We start from the raw sequence: 18,896 nt of genomic DNA on the forward strand, positions 1-18,896 counted from the left end.
TTAGAAAGAAGTGGTTAAAATGCCTCCTAAGAGCAATTACACCTTCCTCAACCAGATAAGAGTAGTTTAACAATAACGATTCAGAGTACCATTGATGTTAATTACTACAGAATAAACGTAGCATTGAACACTGATTTATGGACGATGCCACACACCCTCTATTCCAACAAACCATCCCTAGCAACCCCTTCTTTTCGTCGTTTCTTCCGTTCTCACATCGACGTCGGCTATGAACTACGGCCAAATCGGAGAACGTATGGATCGAGTCTCGAGGCGAACGGAACAGGGGCTGACGGGGTAAAAAGGGTGCATGGGGTGAGTCGCAGGATACGCGGATAACAGCGTTCGCTCAGTTACGGTGGGGGTGTGTCCAGGACAAGGAACGGGCGGGTTCGGAATCGCGCTGCTGAGCTGGCTGACTCGCATCGTTCGCCAACATTGTTCCCCTTTATTTGATTACAGGGCATTCGTATACACGATTCTGCCGCGCGGTTTCTTCTTTCCGTTCCACCGATCCGCGTTATATGGCTCCGCTGTTGGAACAGCCTAGCCGAAGGGAGAGAGAGAGAGAGAGAGAGAGAGAGAGAGAGAACGCTCGGTTATCGAGCGTGCAAGAAAACCTGCCAACCCTCTGTCACGAACAACCTGCGAATTTCTCTTGTTAAACCGTGTGTCGTCCACCGATAGAAGAAATTGCGTCTGTTATGCTCCGATCGAACATATTATTCTTCCCGCCTGGCAACGTAAATCGTAGCTCGAAAGTTAAGCATGCGATCAAACTGGCTTCGATTCCATTTTACAGAAGAGAAGATTAATTTTAATTAGTCGAACTCATCGTTTAAAGAATTTATCCCGTTAACCGAGTAAGTCGAGTTAACACGTTCTCTCAAATAATAATTTTTTAACAAAATAACAAGTACTAAAATAAGGAAATATTTGGAAAATTGAATGCATAAACGTATCCTCGATATACCCTTTTCTTTAAATTTTCGTTGTACAATTTTAAAGTTAAAGCAGGGGTTCTAAAAGTAGATTTGCTACAATACAGCAAACAGTGACGTAAGTGTAGGATTTAGGACGTACGAAAAATAAAGTCATCGGCCTCGTACATCCCCCAATGAGGTTCGCAGAAGTTCACAATGCTCCTCCGTTCTCATCCTGATGAATATTCCCCGAAGGCCGGGTGTCAGGGGGCAGAGGCAGGAAGCCCTTGATGGTAGATAGCGTCGGTACGTTTGTCTTCGTAATAATATTGGCCCGCGTCCCGGCGTCTCACTCGGCCGAGTTTACAAACGCAAACACGCCGTCCGAGCCGGTTAATTAATGTGCGACTTGTAACGTTGTTAATCTACAATAACGGCAATGGGGAAACGGCCACGATGGCTCGCACCCTACAGTAGATTCGTGGAATCGCACCGCGAGATTTCATCCTATCACTGGTATAACAGATTGCTACCGAGCTATTTTTGGACGAATTGAATATTCCAATTTTTTAATTTTTTAATTTTTAAACTGTGAAATATTTTAAATTTTCGAATATCCGAATTTCGAATCTTTAAATATCGCATTAAATTTCAAAGCAACTTCCTAATCCTAATGCTAATCATATTCCATTTCATCTATCGCAAGAAACTAGCATAATTCAAATGATTCGTCGTGGCAATAGTAGTCGTCCAACGTGCGACGATCGCGTAGCGCGGGGATCCATCAGCGTCACATCGGGCAAACGATAAAAAATGCATCCGCGCGAACGAGGCGAGGACAATACGTTTCCATCAGCAGCGGGGATCAATCTTGGAGAACGTGAGCCCACGTTATCGTGCTTCTCTTTGGATTACCTTTGCCCTGGCTACGTGGGAGTCGTCCTCCTCGAGCGAACCGAAACGTACGTACGGAGACAAAACGCCGGACACAAACACAGTGAAAGAGAGAGAAAGGGAAACGTCGACGAGAGAGGTCGGCCCTTTGATCAGACGCCGAAGACGTATGCGGTTTAATATTACCTGACCCGAGAGAGAAAGGTCAGCTCTCCCGTTCGTGGTCTCGGCGGGATACACGTACGATCCACCGTGGTACGCCGGAGGTCCGGTCCACTCACCGCTCGTCTCGTTGACAAATGTCTCGTGCATCCCCTGGGCATCCTCCTCGAGGGCCGCCCTCATCCCTTAACTCGCGCCACCGAGTCGCTCTTCTCCGGACCCGTGACACGGGAACGAGCCAACCTAATCCCGCTCGAGCCAGTTACCCTTGCTCCACGCGTCGAGATCGTTCAATTATTTCCGAACGAGTATATCGTGCTTGTGTTTCGATTACGTATTTAAGAGCAACCAAGTTTCGAGAGTCGGATGTCGGCATGCTAATGTATTTGTAATATTGCATGGTGGGTTGATAGGAACGTATGGAAGTTTCATGAAAGGTCTCATGAATTGGAAAATAAGAGGACATATATATGTATATATCGATGATTTAATTCGCGTGAATTGAAGGGATCGTTGTAGCTGCTGAATTGAAGTGTAGAAATTTTTGAAAGATAACTTTGTTACGTTACTTCGTTTGAATGTTCTGTTTGAGCGAGGGACGAGGTATATTTCAATTCGGAATTATTTAATGATTTTATTTCACTTCTAATTTCGTATCGTCTAGAAGGGAATAAGGGCACAATAGAAACAAGTATAATATCTATATTGAATAAATCAACGAGAAGGATAATTATAACTTAAATTTCTCTCTAAATAAGTAAGGACACAAAATAATTGCAGTTATTTTAACAAATTTTTATTTTTGGAGCGAAGAGAAGGGTGACTAGTTGCTAAAAATGCATTCCTTGATGCCACAGCACGTTAAAAATCCAAGTTCAGTCCTATATTTCTCTATATAATTCAAACGATTTTTTGTTCTTCCAAGAAAGAATCGTGCTTTCGCTACGAAAAGGCGAATCGATTAGAGTAGCTACGATATTCGAATGTGGTACATCCTGTGGCTCGTTAACATCGGTGCTAACGTACCTGGTGGCTGTTTCTCGGTTGGTTGCCTAAATGATTCCATTATCCGGACAAAATACGAGATTCCATCGATTTGCCGTCCGGACAGCGACGCCTCCATTTTTGGGCGATGTAATTCTATTCTGCAACAGCGCTGTGATATTTTCGTGTTATTATCGTTCGAGAGGGCTCGTGGAAATAAATGTCAATCGATTAATTTTTATTCGTGGCGAGCGCGGAAAGCGCGGCGCGATTCAATTACGCGGCGCTCGAACGTATGCCAATTTGCCGCGCTAAACCGTAAATAGGAAGGCTACTGGCGAAAATATCGACGTCGAGCGAATTGCCAGCCCGAGAGACAATATCGAAGACGTGTATCGTGCGAGAACAATTGTTCGCGATCTCGTTCTACACGTCCCTCGCCCTCCAGCCTACGATATGCTTCGTAGAAATCGTACGCGCACGCTCTCTGCCAATATTGTTGCAACGACGATGTGTTTCTGGTTCTTGGATATAGACGTCTAAATTTCAGGCTCTGAAGTAGAGTTATTTAAATTAAGTGGAGTGTTTGCGATTCATCGATGCTCGTTTCATAAATGATAAAATATATCGTGTACTAAATTAGTGCAACAAGAAAGAAAAACGATACGTATTAAAGAGCCTATTAAAACAAGTCCTAAAATCTGGTCGTTCTTCAAACTTTCAACCCCTAGCATTTCAACTTCGCTAGTCGAATTCTCGATCGCCACTCGCGAGTATAAACCTTTCCCTTATGTATTCATACGCGTGCAACGTGTCGGGAAGGGAAAAACGAACGACGAAGGAAAAGGAGCAGAGGGTGGTTGGAGGTGGAAAAAGGTTGAGAGAGGTTGTAGGGTAAAAGGGAGGAAAGTTTACAGGCTGTGTCCGAGGACGGTGGCGCGGGGCAGTCGATAAAAAATGTTTCTCGCGCCGAGATAATAAAAGTGCGAATAAGCAGCGGTGTGAGAGGGTGGTGGCAAGAAACGGAGGGACGCTGGATGTTTGAAATATTCTCCCATTCGACTGAAAGCTAGCGATGGCAGATCTTTATTGATTCGTAGCCGTCGACGTCGAGGCGTGTATGGCTCGAGGTCAATATGATTTTTCTCTTCTCTGCCGATCGTTCGTTCGTGTGCTCCATTCTGCATCTCGGTGCAGATACGCGCGCTGTCCATCTCGTGAAATGAAATCCCGCCTTCGCGATACGCGTGCACCGAAATCGTCTGAAGATGAAATATTATTGTTTTTTGAACTGTGAAGTAAATGTAAAATCGAACTTGTTTCCAAATTTTGATAACGATAGCAACTGATTATACAAATGAAATTACAAACGAGTAATCTTACGAGTTGGAACAATCGTGTCTTAGACATGAAATTACCATCGTGATCGATCCTGTCCCGATCGGTAACGACAAAGCACCCTTCGTTTGTGTGCTCGTCGCCTGACTGTTGAGCGAATTCTCCGTTCGAGTTTGTCGACCAAGAAACCTGGTCAAATGTTTGCTCCCGACGCGTTTACGCGGCTCAATATTAACCGGGAGGCCGCGTATACATAAATCGGCCGAGCACAGGTGAAGACAAGGGCGACGGTGTGTCGGATGGACGAGCTTACACATTCGCTCTTTATGGGGAGAGTATTGAAGGAAGACGCGCACGGTGGCGGCTGACCTTTTCACCGAGCAAATATTGACGATCGAATGGGAAGCGGTAGCGAGACTCGATCACTCGATTCCTTTTCAAATTGTTGATACTTTTTTCCGGTTTCACACATGTAACGTATAACGAATTCTTGTGAATAAACGAATAGAAATAAAATCTTGTCCTTTTTCATTTTATTATAGATATCTTAATTTCGATGCAAATCCACGAATTTTTCTATTTTAATCTGCTTTTCTTTTTAATAAATAGAAAGTATCGGTGAGATGAATCATTTTCGTACATACATAATGAATCCTAAATTACTCTTAATCTCGACACTCGGAATACACGAGATCCACAAAACCTGCATGAGCAATCAACGTTTCTTGCTGAGATCGCGATCCATTTCCACCCCTGTTAACATCGACGCATAAAACGCTTTAGCAAAACTCTTCGGTACAGTCGTTCCGCCCGACCAGCCGACACAAAGAAACTGTTTGAATAACAATCTGCCGGGCCGATAATGCCGGCGAGTTGGCTGGCAAATCTTTAAGGGTAACACGCACAATCTCGCCGACTCGGTATCGAGGGGTGAGTTCTGGGCGTGCCTCCATCTGGCGACTCGGCGCGTATTAATTAATCGACGCGCAGCCGAGACTAACTGCGAGTTAATAAGCAAATTGCCGCGCAATAAAGTCAGCGCCAAGTAGTGCGAAGAGAGGGCAAAGGGAACAGGGGGTATAGAGGGATGAAGAGGTGGCGAGTCGGCGCCCTCGTTCCTTATAACAGTTACACCCTCTGCGGGGCCACAGATGCGAATTGCTATTCGCGACCCCCCTCGCGTTTCCTTACTGTATACATCACCCCTATATAATTTAATGTCATCCATCCGGATCGCCTATAATGCGCTGCTTGTATTAAAATCCGGTAAAAATGCCGCCCATATACTGAAGGAAATCCAGTCGAACGATTGCGGGTTTCTAATTTAATTAATTCCTCGGTACTAGGGTGAAAGTTTGGTTAAGGGAAACTGGTGTATCATTTACGGTGGGATAGACAGAACGGCTGCGAAAGTTATTGGTATAAGATATCCTTATTTTCCAATGAGGCGTTCTTTTATCAGGTTCTTATCACGATAAAATATCGTGTAACAAAAATTGCCGTTACTATAATGTGGTAGCGTAAAGAGGAATTAAAAAAAAATTATGCGGAGTTTCGTCACTTCTTGTTCATAAACGCGTCGATATATCATTTAATCAACCTCGCTCGTTTCGTTGCGAACAGTGTGTATCTCGCGATGTCCGGCCTGTTCTTACAGTAAAACGATCGTGGACAGGAAAACGCGATCGGTCGAAAATATATCGTCGAATCAATCATAATGCCAGGACAATTAAATATTGTGAAAATTAGCAGCGGCTAACACGGAATCGCACTCTCGGCTGGTGGAAAGCCGACAAGAGGATCGAGTGTCGAATAAAATTATCGTTTCGTCTCACCCCACACGTAGTCGCTAGCCCCTTCCGTTCTATTGGATACGTTCGCAATAACGATAATAATACTTCATGCAAATCCTTTAATATCCGTTGATGAAGCTACGCGGCATCCCCCAACAGGGCCTCACGACACCCTCGGGAATGTTAGACGCATCGCTCTTCCCTGGACACGACCGAGTATCCTTCGATTCAATGCAGTTGACACTCTGAGAAATGACTCGTCTCGTTGTTGCGTAATATCCATACGAGAATATATGGTCTTATTACCAATGTTCGTTCCGAAGCGTATGTGGACGTGTCAGTTGGGTAATTTGCGTGATGTTCTTTGAACGAAGCGAATCGATATGGCTCCTAAATGGTTCGTTCTAGAAACCAATGTACAGAATTTTTCATAATTTGAAAATAATATGAGTTCAAGTTGCCGCGATTTGATAATTATATCGAAATTTCCGACATTCGGAAATTGTACAAATGCAAAATTGCATCATTCGGAAAAGATATTCCAGAATTCCCTTCTCCGGAGTTTTACGTTGAACGGTATAGAACCTTTTAACATACGTACGTATTTTGACTTTTATATACATATATAAATAATTTCACAATACTCTGTCATTCAATTGGATTTTCTTCTTAATCAACAAAGCTTCTATAATCGGTAGCAAAGCTAAGACAAATCCCATGATTCAATAACCGAACGAGAGTCGAGACAGAGACGTCGATAAGTAAGCAGCAGATTACGGTAAACGGCGGCGAGCGTACGGGGTCACGATTAATTAAAGCTGTGTTCGAAGCGTGTCGGGCCGACTGCGAGCGAGAGATCGCGCGCGAGAGCCGGATAGGGCGAAAGGGACGCTAGTCAGCGGGATTTGCCGGGCGCGAGGGAGAGAGATCGTATAAGCCAGCGGCGAACACTCGTCTACTAGATGTAATACCTGAATACACTCGTAGCGGGCGTGTACGTCGGCCGCGTGATACCCATCGGCATACTTACACCGCGAGGTGTCATCGGTACCCACGCGTTACATCGACCAGGTGTGTACACACGACGTTTCGCGTATCGCGCTCATTAGCAAACATCCGCCACGTGAATTCCCGTGTTCCAGAATCCATTCCAGGACCCGTTGACGGGAGACCGCATCGAATGTGTTACCGTAGATGGCGAATCCGCATCGCGTTTAACGATTCTGGTTTAGAAGGGCTCGATAGGAGAACGTGAAACGGAAGAGAATCGTTTATGCAATGATACGATGCAACAAAATTTGAAACGCGAATTAATCGACGCTTGGTGTGGTGCTTTGTTTATTTTTCTAGACGGTGTTGGGTTTAGAAAACGGAGGAGGAACAGTTCAAGTATTGAGTTGTAGGTGCCATGCTGGTTAGAATTGATTTTCATCGAAAGAAGATCGGTAACGTTAATCAAAGAAATTTCCCCGAAAAAGATGGAAATGGAATTTATTGCTGCTATTTTCGATTTCAAAATTCTACGATTACAAGGGAGTATAACGAGAGTCATTACGTTGATAATATCCTGTGCTCGTTACCCTCCGTCGAACGCGTTACTTCGAAAGAGTCGTTCGTAGGATCCTCGCCAGCGTTGCTCGGAGGAGAACCGCAGAGGAATTCAAGCGATTTTTTCCTCTCTCCGGTATACGTCTGCTTATAACCCACGAACGGCAGCAGCGAACGCTAGGAAGAAGCAAGGGGAAGAAGAAGAAGCCACCCAGAAGTTGCCCCGATTCGCCGGCATAGACTCTCGTAAAGCTTAAATAAAGATAACCGAGGCTTAGGGTTGATATCATGCTGAGGGGGCGTTACGGCTGGTTGAGTCAACGAAATCAATTTATTCTCCCCTCCCCGCGGTCGGCACCACCCCTCTTCGGTTCTCCTTTGCTCCCATGGCTCGTCGAGCGCCACGGTGGAAGGGAAAAAGAGGGTAGGTCGAAACAGGGTGGTGGACATACACACGTACACGCGCACATACACACACAGATACATATATAAATACGGTAGAAGCTCGTATACATTGGTAGTCGCGTACATACACAGAAACATTTGTGGAAACGTAGAACGTGGTTGAAGCGCGATCGCGCGGAGACTCATCTGGTTTAATGGTGAGTTTATTTGGGTCGATGCCCCACCTTTTAATCAACAGGATTGCCTCAGACCGCCTACCGACACGGCCACCGACTACCGTGTAGGCCCACGTTGTGCCTCGCCGCGTAAAATCATCCCCGTGAACCTCTACCCTCCGCGCGCGCCTTTCCCTTCGATCCACCCTTGGTACGCTTTCGCCACTTTCTCCCGCAAGCGTTTCTCTTTCCCTCGGCCCTCTGAAACAGACGAGTGCTTGTGGCTGCTGGTTGGCGAGCTTTCGAAACCGCGGAGACGGTTATTACCACCGGCTAATCCCGAGCTCGTTCGCTCGATTCTCTCTCTTCCCTCCTTTCTCTCCCTGCTATCCCTTTTCTTTCGCTGCTCTCGCCTTTCACCGAGCTTCCACCGTAGTTAACCGGAGGAGAATATCTTTTCGTCGTTGAACCAGACGATCAAGTTGCCACTTAAAGCGCGGTCGCTTTACCAGGCTCATTTCGCGAGATTCTCAGGGGTTGGTTTCGAACGCGTGCGAATAAATTGGGTCTGCTCGAGCGGATCTTGTTGGAAGTTTACAAAAAGACAACGGGTATCGAATTGGAACGAGAAATAGCCGTAGCCGCAATAAATTTCAACGCGTCGATGCCGTATCGATGCCATATTTCTCGCGACGATCGTGCCACGTCTGTCCGCCGCGGTAATCCTTATCCACGTGGAGGGTGAAAGGAAGTAGCGGTCCAGGAAGAGAAAAGCCAATATGGACACTGGTCAATCCGATTTCACGGACCCTCCATCGGCCGTCAAATATGTTATAGGATCGAGCGATGTGATATCGAAGCTCTAGCAAAAGCGAGCGTCGCGTCTGGACACGAGATCCGGAACCATAGGGATGTGTTCCGGAGGAAAAAGGAGGCTTAGCGACGGACAACGATATATCGGACACCGTTCCAAAGCGTAGCCACTTTCTACGTGGACTGCGATATGAGAAGCGCGATCTATTATTGACAATACGGAGTGGAGATCGCTGTAAGTCTTTGGTCAGCCGTTTCCTCGGACCCTTGGCCAACTTTCTGCGATGGGAAGACGTCCGCCCGAGAGCCAGTCCCATGCAAATTTCATAGGAAATTGGAGAGTCTTGTCGTAAACCTGTCTCAGATCCTCCATCCACTGTACGTACGGTATTCGTGCGAACAATTTCTATCGTTCGAGTTTTACATATCATATTTTATCGTTGACGAAGAAGCACGATGGATAGATTCGTAGATAAATCTCTGGGAGAAATACGAGGTTAGGTAGCGCTTGGAAAGGAAGCAATGGAAACGAGCGGATGGCACGGTGATCGGGTTCCGACGCAGCTCGACCGTTTCCCGGCCGTCTCTTCGATGTCAAAGAAAAACGGTAGCGGACCAGAGCCAATAGCGGACAAGCCAGCAGTTTTGCAACTCTTCCCGGCTCTCGAGCTAACTCGATCCTATAAATCGTGCGTTCAGCAAGTAGTAACGCCCAGCTCGTTTCGGCCTGGTCACAATCGGAACAATGACACGGAGAGTGTACCCTACCGGCAAGGCAGAAATATGGCGGTCCTCCTGCTCGATTCAGCTCGTCGGTTAGTCGAGAGATAGGAAGAGGGCGAAAGAGGAAGAGGAAAGCATGGAAAGAGCGAGAAGTCGACGGCGAGTGAGTGGCGAGATAGGGAGGAAAGGGAGCGGAGCGGAGGAACTAGAAACGAAAGAGACAGGGACGAGGAGGAGGAAGTCGCGGGCTCCACCTTCTTAATTCAGGGAGAGGCGATAAAAATGACAGAGCCACTGCTCGCCCGCGCTGACTTATATCCATTTACTACACAACGGGCGGCTGACAAAAAATAAGAATGGAATAAATAATAGCTTGCTCCTCATTCAAAGGATAACAAATGCGTCTCTGAAAAGGCTCTGGCTGACAATGGGGTGGAGAGTCGCTTACACCGGCCTCGTCCCTCGCGTTTTCCTCCATCTCTTCATCTGAAGAACGCGCGCACACTCGTGTAATGAGAATGCCCGTGTTCCGCTGCTTCTCCTCGCTACTCTACTCGCTCGTCGTTCCGCGAAAAGCAGCAACCAACAACTGGACTCGAGAGCTAGAATTAACGGACTCGTTGCGCTCGTTTATGAAAACGCTATCGCAGGCATCGTGTTCTTTTCTCTTTTTCGCGGTCCAACCAACGACAACACCGTGTCTCGACTTTCAGAGGACTGTCGAAACGAGCAAGTTGCGCCAGCCTCTAACTACGGACTCGGTTGCGAAAGAAAATTATACCGCAAGTTGTCGTGATCGACGCTATCTTGATATTTATTTAAACGACGTACACATTCCATTGTAGTTTGAAACGCACCGTACCTATTCCTCACTAAGAAACGACTGAATACAAAATACAACCATTTCCACGATCAATTGAAAGAACAAGTTTAGTAACACGGAATTGATCTTCGTGTAGTAAAGAACACAAACGGTGTAAGGATATTGGAAAATAACTATGGGCAATTGTTTAACAACCGCATTAACCGTCCAAACAAATCACGTTCCCGTGTCACGAACGCTACACCCAATTCAAAGCCTCGACGCGAATCAATCATCATCAGCGACACAAAAAAGCACGACACATCCTCCATAGCGTGAACAGTTGAAACGCGTGCAGCGGGAACAGGGTGTTTAAGCGTAAGGGGGTTAACAATGGACGTCCCTAGAGCGACAGACTCGGACCGCGTCTCACGAAAAGAGCATCGGTGGCGGACGCAGAAGCAACGCACGTCAACTTATGTTTCGGTGTGTATGGAGCAGTCGTAAAGCGACTAAATCCGCGTCACTGGTCAAAAATAGCAAGGGAGGCGAGGAAAGGGGGAGCGTATAGTCCTGAACGCTCGAAGGGTAGAAGCTTTTCTTTCGCAGAGGGGGTAAGGTGGGCTCGCACAATGCGCGAGCAGCCACGACGCATTGTACCAGCCCGGGCCTAATCGGATTAGAGCGTGCACTAAAAAGAGCAAACGCCTAAATCGCATTTATATTAGCTTCGTGAATGAGTCGTAAATATTTATGTTGCAGCCAGAGAGCCGCATGGAAGCGCGTCCACCGCTAATCGGTTCACGGATGTCGTTACAATTGGATCCTTTCCTTTACCGACCTTTCGTTTCGATCGAGCCCTCTCGAGCAAAATGCCGATCTGGATTTCCTGCCAAATCTTCCGTGTTCTCGAGATTTTCGAAAATCGCTCGCTACTTACCAATCAACAGAGTTCGTAGAGACGTTTTCGCTGAATATTTCTTTTTTAAACTTATTCGTGTATAGAAAGAATGGTGGCCAGGTTTTTTTCGAAACTTAGTAAACGTATTTTTGTCCCATTCAACCGAGTTCATTTCGGACCGCCGAAAAATCGCAACTTAATCGCTATTGTGAAGCGACGTTCTCGCGACATTCACGCGCCTTGCCCTTCTAAAGTCTGCCGAGACTGGCGAACGGGGTGGGTGGTAAAAGGGCAGGAGGCGGAGTAAAAAAAGCTAACACCTCCGGCGAAGTGTCGAAGAATCACCCCCTAATTATTCGGCATCAGCGAGAGTCTTTAGTCCATGGGACGCATCAATCACCAGAAGCTTGTCAACGGACGGTGCAAATCCTGTCCGGGAAAGTGGAGGTCGCGCTGCTTCACTGGGGTCAAAACTTCTCCGTTCCATCCCGGGTCGCGGCTGCAAATGAGTTTATAAAAGCAATATCTTCGTTCGTGGTGTAGTTCGTCGAACCGCGCCATCCTCCTCGTCGTCGTCGTCGTCGTCGTTGTCGTCGTCTTCGTCGTTGTTCCCTTCCCTTCTCGAGCGAACGGGTAGAAGATCGAAGAGAAAGAGGAAGCGGGGGTGTGCAGGGTGGGCGCTAATAATAAAGTTTCCTCGGGTGGTTCGACAACGCGTAGACAGATTTTTAAATTTCCCGTCACAAGAAAGCCCGGCAAAGCCTCTTCCCTTCTTTCACCCTTTCCTCCTTCCTTCTTTTTCCCTTGCGCTCAACTCCGCTCCTTCCTTTCCCCGTTCTGTCCCCAACACCAGCGGCTAGGTTCTCGATATAACCGACCTGCTTGGTTGAGGGGTAGAGAACGGGGGTAGGAGACGTTCTAGGTCCCCCAAGACCGAGGGAAAAATTAATAAAGTTGAGGAACAAAGTAAGTTGAATGGCGTAATGCTGCTGCTGCCAGGCGGAGGAGGGCGAACGGCGCAGGGCGAGCGGAAGGCTTCCGAGGGTGGACTTTATTATAACGGAGTGTCGAGTCTTTTATGCTCCCTCCGCCACCCCGAACCCTCTTTCTCTTTTTCTTTCTTCACGGTTTCCTCTTTCGTCGCCTTACTCGCGCTCTCCTCGAGGTGGTAATATACACGAGGCGCGCTCTTACTCGGCTTTGTCGGTAGACAGGAGTCCACGGGTTCTCGCCCGTACGATCGCGATCTCTTCTTATTTCGTCGTTCGTTGGTGTCGTTCGAGACCGTAGATACTTGCTCGCGGCCGGGGGCCCGTCATGCTTCCCTTGTCGTCGACTCTTCGACGTCGTTGTTACAAAATTGACTTTGCTCGCTTGGAGAATTCGGAGCAGACAGAACGATTGGCAACCGGCCAGCCGCGACATTGTTTCACTCGTGTAATCATCTCCGACCAGAGTACAATATTGTTTCCAAAATTTGGCCAAGTTATGCCGCCAGCTGCGAAATACAATTTGTCGTGTAGATACATCGATTCGAAAGACAGCATCTTACATTGCCGGGATATATTTCGCGAAACGTTATAAAATAATAATAAAATCGCACGAATTAAGCGGTATCACCAACCATCAAATATCTATCATCTTCACTAATTCCTGCAATCCATATACTCTCTACCGCCGCACGATGCCGCAGAGAATGCAAAAAAACGTGAATCTCCTATGTGGGAAGCGAAGTTAGCAGCTAGTCGGCGGAGGTTCGCATGAAAGCTCGGTGGTCGAATGGCCGCCGCGGAAAAGGGTGCAAAAAGGAAAGAGACAAGCTCGCGTCGGAGGACGGAGACGGAAGGAAGGAGGAACAAGTGAGAAGAGCGAAAGAGAGGCGATTGCTCGCGCACCGGTTGATGGACAGCGGCGCCAATTTGACGGTCCGAGGCTCCGGCCACGTGGGGCTCTTTTTTTTCGGGGAGAGGCAACGAGAACCGGCCAGCAGCAACCACCCCAACGAGCCTCCCCCACGGGTGACTGCCAAGAGCCGCTGAATATTGCATCGGCCGTTTGAAAGGGCTGCTGCAACGGTGAGAGAGAACGGCCGCGGAGCAGAGGGAACGAGGAGGTGGAGCTGTAGGAGGAGGAGGCGCAGGAGAATGGTATGAGGGAATCGGGTGGCTCGGTGCAACCGGGACCAAGCATAGAACGAAAAAGAGAGAACGCACATGGGCCAGGGGGTTAGGGTGTAACGCTGGCTGGCGTCACACACGCTTCCAGAGCCAACCAACCCCGTCACCCCCGCTCGCACCACCTGTGCCTCGCCTGGAACCGCCGCCTCCATCACGGCTCGTCGCTGCATATCACACGTCGGTCAAACGCCACTCCATGCCGGCAATGAAATCGCTATACGTTCTCTACGTTCGTTCACCTACCGTATTATACGTGTCTATGTGTACACAGATGAGAGGAGAGCAGAGGCTCGGGGTTCGAACGAGGCAACCGACTAGTTCTCTCTCCTTTTCTCTTTTTCTCTTCGTCTATACCGTACGGCCCATACGTGCATACCAGCGAATTATTTATTCCGCCGGGGCGTCGCTTGCCGCTCCGACGGCTACCAGACCCGATCGTCCGACCGATTTTCGGCACGGCCGACCGTACATACACCTTTGTTTTCTGCCCTTTTTCCCCTCTTTTTTCCGACCACTCTTCCCTCGTACCGCTCTTTTTCCGCTATTTTTTTCCCTTTTTCTTTTCTGTTCCAGGCGGCTTTTCCCTCTTTTCTTTTTCGATCTCTGCTTTTTTTTCCTTTTGTTGGTTTCATTTGGCCGGTCTTATTTTTATTTCGAACATTCTTCTTCCTCTGTCGCATAAACAGCCGATATGCATTCCATTCGCCGGCTTCGGCAGCTAAGTGGCGAACGATCGCCGTAGAAATAATAAGAATAGACAGAATCGTAGAAAAATTGTTTCGACGAATATACATATTTTCGTGGGTGGCAGTAAATCGTCGATAGGCCACCGAAGGGGGCACTTTTACGGCCGTGAAAAGAAGAAGACAAGGAGGACGAGGCGCGAGAAAATTAAATGTCGAATCTCGGAGGGGTTCGCGTCCCTTCAAAGGAGAGAGGCGTTACCAGCGAGATGGTATAATCGCAGTTAGGCTCAATTCATTAAGGAGTTTAAAGGGCGGGGAGGAAACGTTCGGAGGAAGAAAGAAAGAGAGAAACCCTTAATGGTTTTCTCAATTACGGGACGAAGTCGACGAATGGCGAGTGCCAAACCTGTTCTAACCGTAATGAAATAAATTAGTGCGAAAAATAGCGCAATTATTGGCTTGCCAATCTCGCGGCCGCGCGGCGGTCTCTCTCCACCGGAGGTGAGTCGAAAAAGCCCATAGTAGAAACGTTGTCTGCTATCGATGGGAAGCGATTAAGGGAAGATAACCCATTATCGGACGAATCTACCCTCGGAAAGTAACCCGTTTAGCCGTTCACCCTTTTTAAACGTCCGCTACCTGCTCGTTGTCCGATCGAATTACGACAATTTCGCCGCTGACTGGCATCTAAGCGTTAGCCGGATCTGCGATAGACGTGAGATCTCTTGCTTTTTGCTATGGAGAATATTTTAGGCGACGTCGCAAATACAACGCACGGTACAAAGTCGATATTACCTAGCGCAGGAACGAATAATTGTAAGAATGTAAATTCTGAGAGTATTTTCTAATCAAATAGTTGAAACACTACGAAACTATACAATCGAAGAGAAAGCTTCGCAGTTCGTGAAATATAAAAAAGAAATGTCACTACCATTTCCTTCTAAAATAATATCTTTATAAGAGTAAATCGTCAAACCTTGATTCGATAAATTATAACATTTTTTCTATGACACCCAAAAGTTATAAAAATACCGACCCCATCGCACATCAAAAGGTACACTCCCACAGCTACAATATCAAAGAATTATACTCTACGCCAATCAGGTTCGATCATGTTGCGGGAACGCTTCCTCTTCCTCTGGTTCAATCGGTGGAGCGGAGGCGATAAGCAATCCGGTCGCGTACAAGTCGAAGCAATCCCGCGAGGATAGCGACGAATGAGGTACCGTTACCCGTAGAAAAGTGAGATCTGGATGCGGCTGGCGTCCCGACGCCTAATGAACCCATCAGCTCGACGCGTGCCCTCTGTGGCAACTTGTGATTAGACTGGGCATTGACTGCCGACGGTTCTGAAACTTGGCCGGACCTTGCCACGCTTCAATTACGCCTGGAGATCCTTTGGACGCACATTGCTTGGTATAATGTTGCGACATCACCGACTAAACGACGAGGTCGTATACCCGATTGGCTTGGAACCGGGATATTAATTTAGATCTTGATAGACGCCGTGAAGAGTTAATGAATACGATAAAAGGAATTGGTTTAAGAAGGATGGTGAATTATGAAAGAGGGTAGAATTGGAGAGTGGTTTGAAAGTCGAATCGACGTCAACGTTATTCCTGGCATTAAGTCGTAACTAAGTTACTCTGTCTTAGAATTGCTCTAGAATAGCGCTATAGTTGATCGGAACAACAACGTACTATACTAATTTATGCATCCAATAAAGAATCGAATCTCGTTGCTTCATTGTTAAGAATCTCGATTCAATATTTTCAGTCGAGATCCGTATAATGATACTGCTTCATCCATTAACCCATAAAACACGTCAAATGTCGTATATTATCGATTGCGACTACTCTACAATTAGCATCAAACATTCTCATCGTTGATCGATCCGTATTCGTCTCCCGTTTCAAGATCCCACGAACGACGATGCAGAGAAGGATCTTCGCTCGATCATCTCGCAGACAAGCGGATTCCAAATATTGACGCTTGGGCCCACCGCAATCTGGTCGAAACTTCGTCGAAAGGCGAGGCCGTGAATACAGCGTGTGAATGTGAAACACGAGCGCAGTTACGAGTCCTGGACCGAATAAGAGAGACGGAGAAAGGGGCTATATTCCCAGCGTGACAGGGGTGGGGAGTCATTCGAAATGTGTTTTCACGAGTGACCGTGTAATGACGAATAATGGGGCCCTCCTGGACGGTTCGTTCCAGGATTCAACGCAGCATGATGTACGAGAAAAGCGATCGGGGATGACTGATGACCACGGCAAGGCCATCTTCTCCGGGCAGCAAGAGAAAAGGAGGGAAGCTCGGTTTAAGGAACAGGTAGCGGAGCTCGGCCAGTCTGCAGGAGCCACGTCCTGGATATCCTGAATGAAGAAGGAGTCCTTCTATTCCCGGAACTTGGACCTGCTTCGCTCTCTTTCTCTCGTATCTTCTTTTTCATCCTCCTTCTTCGTTCTCGTTGCACTCTATCTTCGTCTCATAGAAGTACGAAGGAGAGGGAAAGGAAATCACGACAGCCTCGCGAGAAAGGAGAAAAGCCATCTTCCACGGCTCCGGTGGGCCGAGAAGAGCATCGTAGCTGGTATTATGCGCCAACCTTTTCGTAACTTGTAAATACACACGCTCGAGGATTACGGATGCTCGCGACTCGCGCCAGTGTCACTGAATGACCGTCCTCAGTTCCTGGGACTAGTCAGAGGGATGAAAACCAGGGGAGGGAACGTAATAGGCTTAACGGACGACCGGAAAGGAACCCAGCCTCCTCGATTTATTTCGAATCAGCTCCTGGCCCCCGCGTCGCGTCTTTACAGGGCTCCAGCCTCTAGATAAAGACCGGTCACGTAACTAACGCGTGTTTACCCACGCACTGGCTTTTCCTCTGCATACACGCGGCCCTCTATAGCCACCTCCGTGAGCCACTATAAGCTGGCCTGTTTCTCGACGATCGTCCTCTGCTTCCGGTAATAACTAAGGACTCCGGCTGTCAGACGTATTTTACGAGATAATCGAGCCCCAAAAGGCTTGGACCTCTTCTCTTTCGGTTTTCTTTCGCTGCAGATTTAGGAGGCCAACAACACTCGCTTAACGCGATCCTGTACTGGTTTTACAGAGGAACCAATGTGTACAAATATTTTGATACACGTTTGTCAACGTTGTGGCTGTTTATGGGCGTCCTTTACCCCTAGCTTATGGTGTTAGCGACACTTAGAAAATGATTAATCGCCATGTAAGAAAAGAGATATCAATTATACGTGGACAGTCTAAAAGCCATCCGAGCATCTGTTTCGTTTCGTTCGAGTTTCGCAGATATTGTGCTTAGAGTGGACAATAGTTGGATATCGATGATCGTGCTAGTTCCATTCATCGAATAGCCTTTTGTATCGTACCTCGATAGACTAGGCTTATAACTTACGTATAGAATTATGTTTGGTGGTGCGGTGACAATTTAGGACTTCTTCTATTTCATTTGCGCTCGATGATACACGAAACGACGATCTAGTTGATTATTTTCGAATTACAACGTAATTTGTCCCTTAAATCGACATCATATTGAAACGCGAGAGACAGTTATTTGCGATTCGTGCTTAAAATACACGACAGGTGTTTACCAGCATGCCTCTGTTCGTGAGAACGATGCTTAATTAATCCTAAGAGGACGCTTCGTGGCACGAACATCCGTGAAACATTGATTCGACCACTCGGCTCGCTCGCGATCGACTGACGAGACGATATTTAACTTTCATTATTACTACGAAAGCGGAGCTCTGTTGATATTGGCTTAGAAAGAGCCGCGGATCAGATATTTCAGTCACGCGTGCGTCGGTTTTCATTTCTCCTTCGAGGAGACGGAAATTCTTGGTCGACGATTACGCCGCGCGATATACGTGCGAAAATGTATTCTCTTAACGTGGTCACTGAGAATTAATTTCGGTTTGATCGAGGTCACGGACGACGAAGCACGATATCATAAGCTTGCTGATATTTGATACCAATTAAATGTCTCCATTGTTTTCATTTTCTAATCACTTCGTAGTAAATCTGTTATTTCATTCGCATCGTATAAAGTAAAACATTTGCCCGAGTAAAATCGTCAAATCTATCGAATAACCGGGAATACCCATTTCGCTTCAATTTCGAGAAAAACCAACGTTTCACCGATGGTTGTCCATTGCTATCCTAAGCGAGTGCCAAGGGCGTCGACTCCGAACAGGAATTCTTATTCCCGAAACGACTCGACTTTTACGGCTGTAACGATCGCGGGTCGCGTTAAAAAGGAGTAGTCACCGAAACGAAGAGCGACTTTATAAGGGTCTCCAACAGCGCTCGAGACTATTACCAGGGCTGAATAGCGAGATGCGGAGCGAAACGGGTCGCAGCTTTCCGCTCTTTTTACGATTTGTTTACAGCTGCTCCGCTATCCGCGAGACCATTACGCGTTTCAACGACTGCGTTTCTGCGAGCGATTTACTTACTCTGCGATCAGCTTGTTGGGAACCGATCGCGTTTCTCCATTTCGTGGTCTTACAACGATCGTGTACGATACGAGCGAGTGCGGAATGTAAAGTTAGCTTTCTGATGAA

General features: G+C 47.2%; 1 long non-coding RNA gene across 2 annotated transcripts in view; it reads right to left on the minus strand.

The window, feature by feature from the left end:
- Window positions 1-2,753: 2,753 nt before the first annotated feature.
- Window positions 2,754-18,896, minus strand: part of LOC126920475 (uncharacterized) — a 145,573-nt gene continuing 129,430 nt past the window's right edge. The window contains exons 4-5 of one of the 2 annotated variants that reach the window (XR_007711972.1): window positions 3,006-3,135; window positions 2,754-2,921 (exon numbers count right to left, since the gene is read on the minus strand). This is a non-coding gene — a long non-coding RNA (uncharacterized LOC126920475). Of the gene's footprint in view, window positions 3,136-18,896 lie in introns of both variants that reach the window. The other variant, XR_007711970.1, reaches the window with a different exon arrangement.

The sequence above is a fragment of the Bombus affinis genome, chromosome 1 (genome assembly GCF_024516045.1).
Source record: "Bombus affinis isolate iyBomAffi1 chromosome 1, iyBomAffi1.2, whole genome shotgun sequence".
Classification (NCBI taxonomy): domain Eukaryota; kingdom Metazoa; phylum Arthropoda; class Insecta; order Hymenoptera; family Apidae; genus Bombus; species Bombus affinis.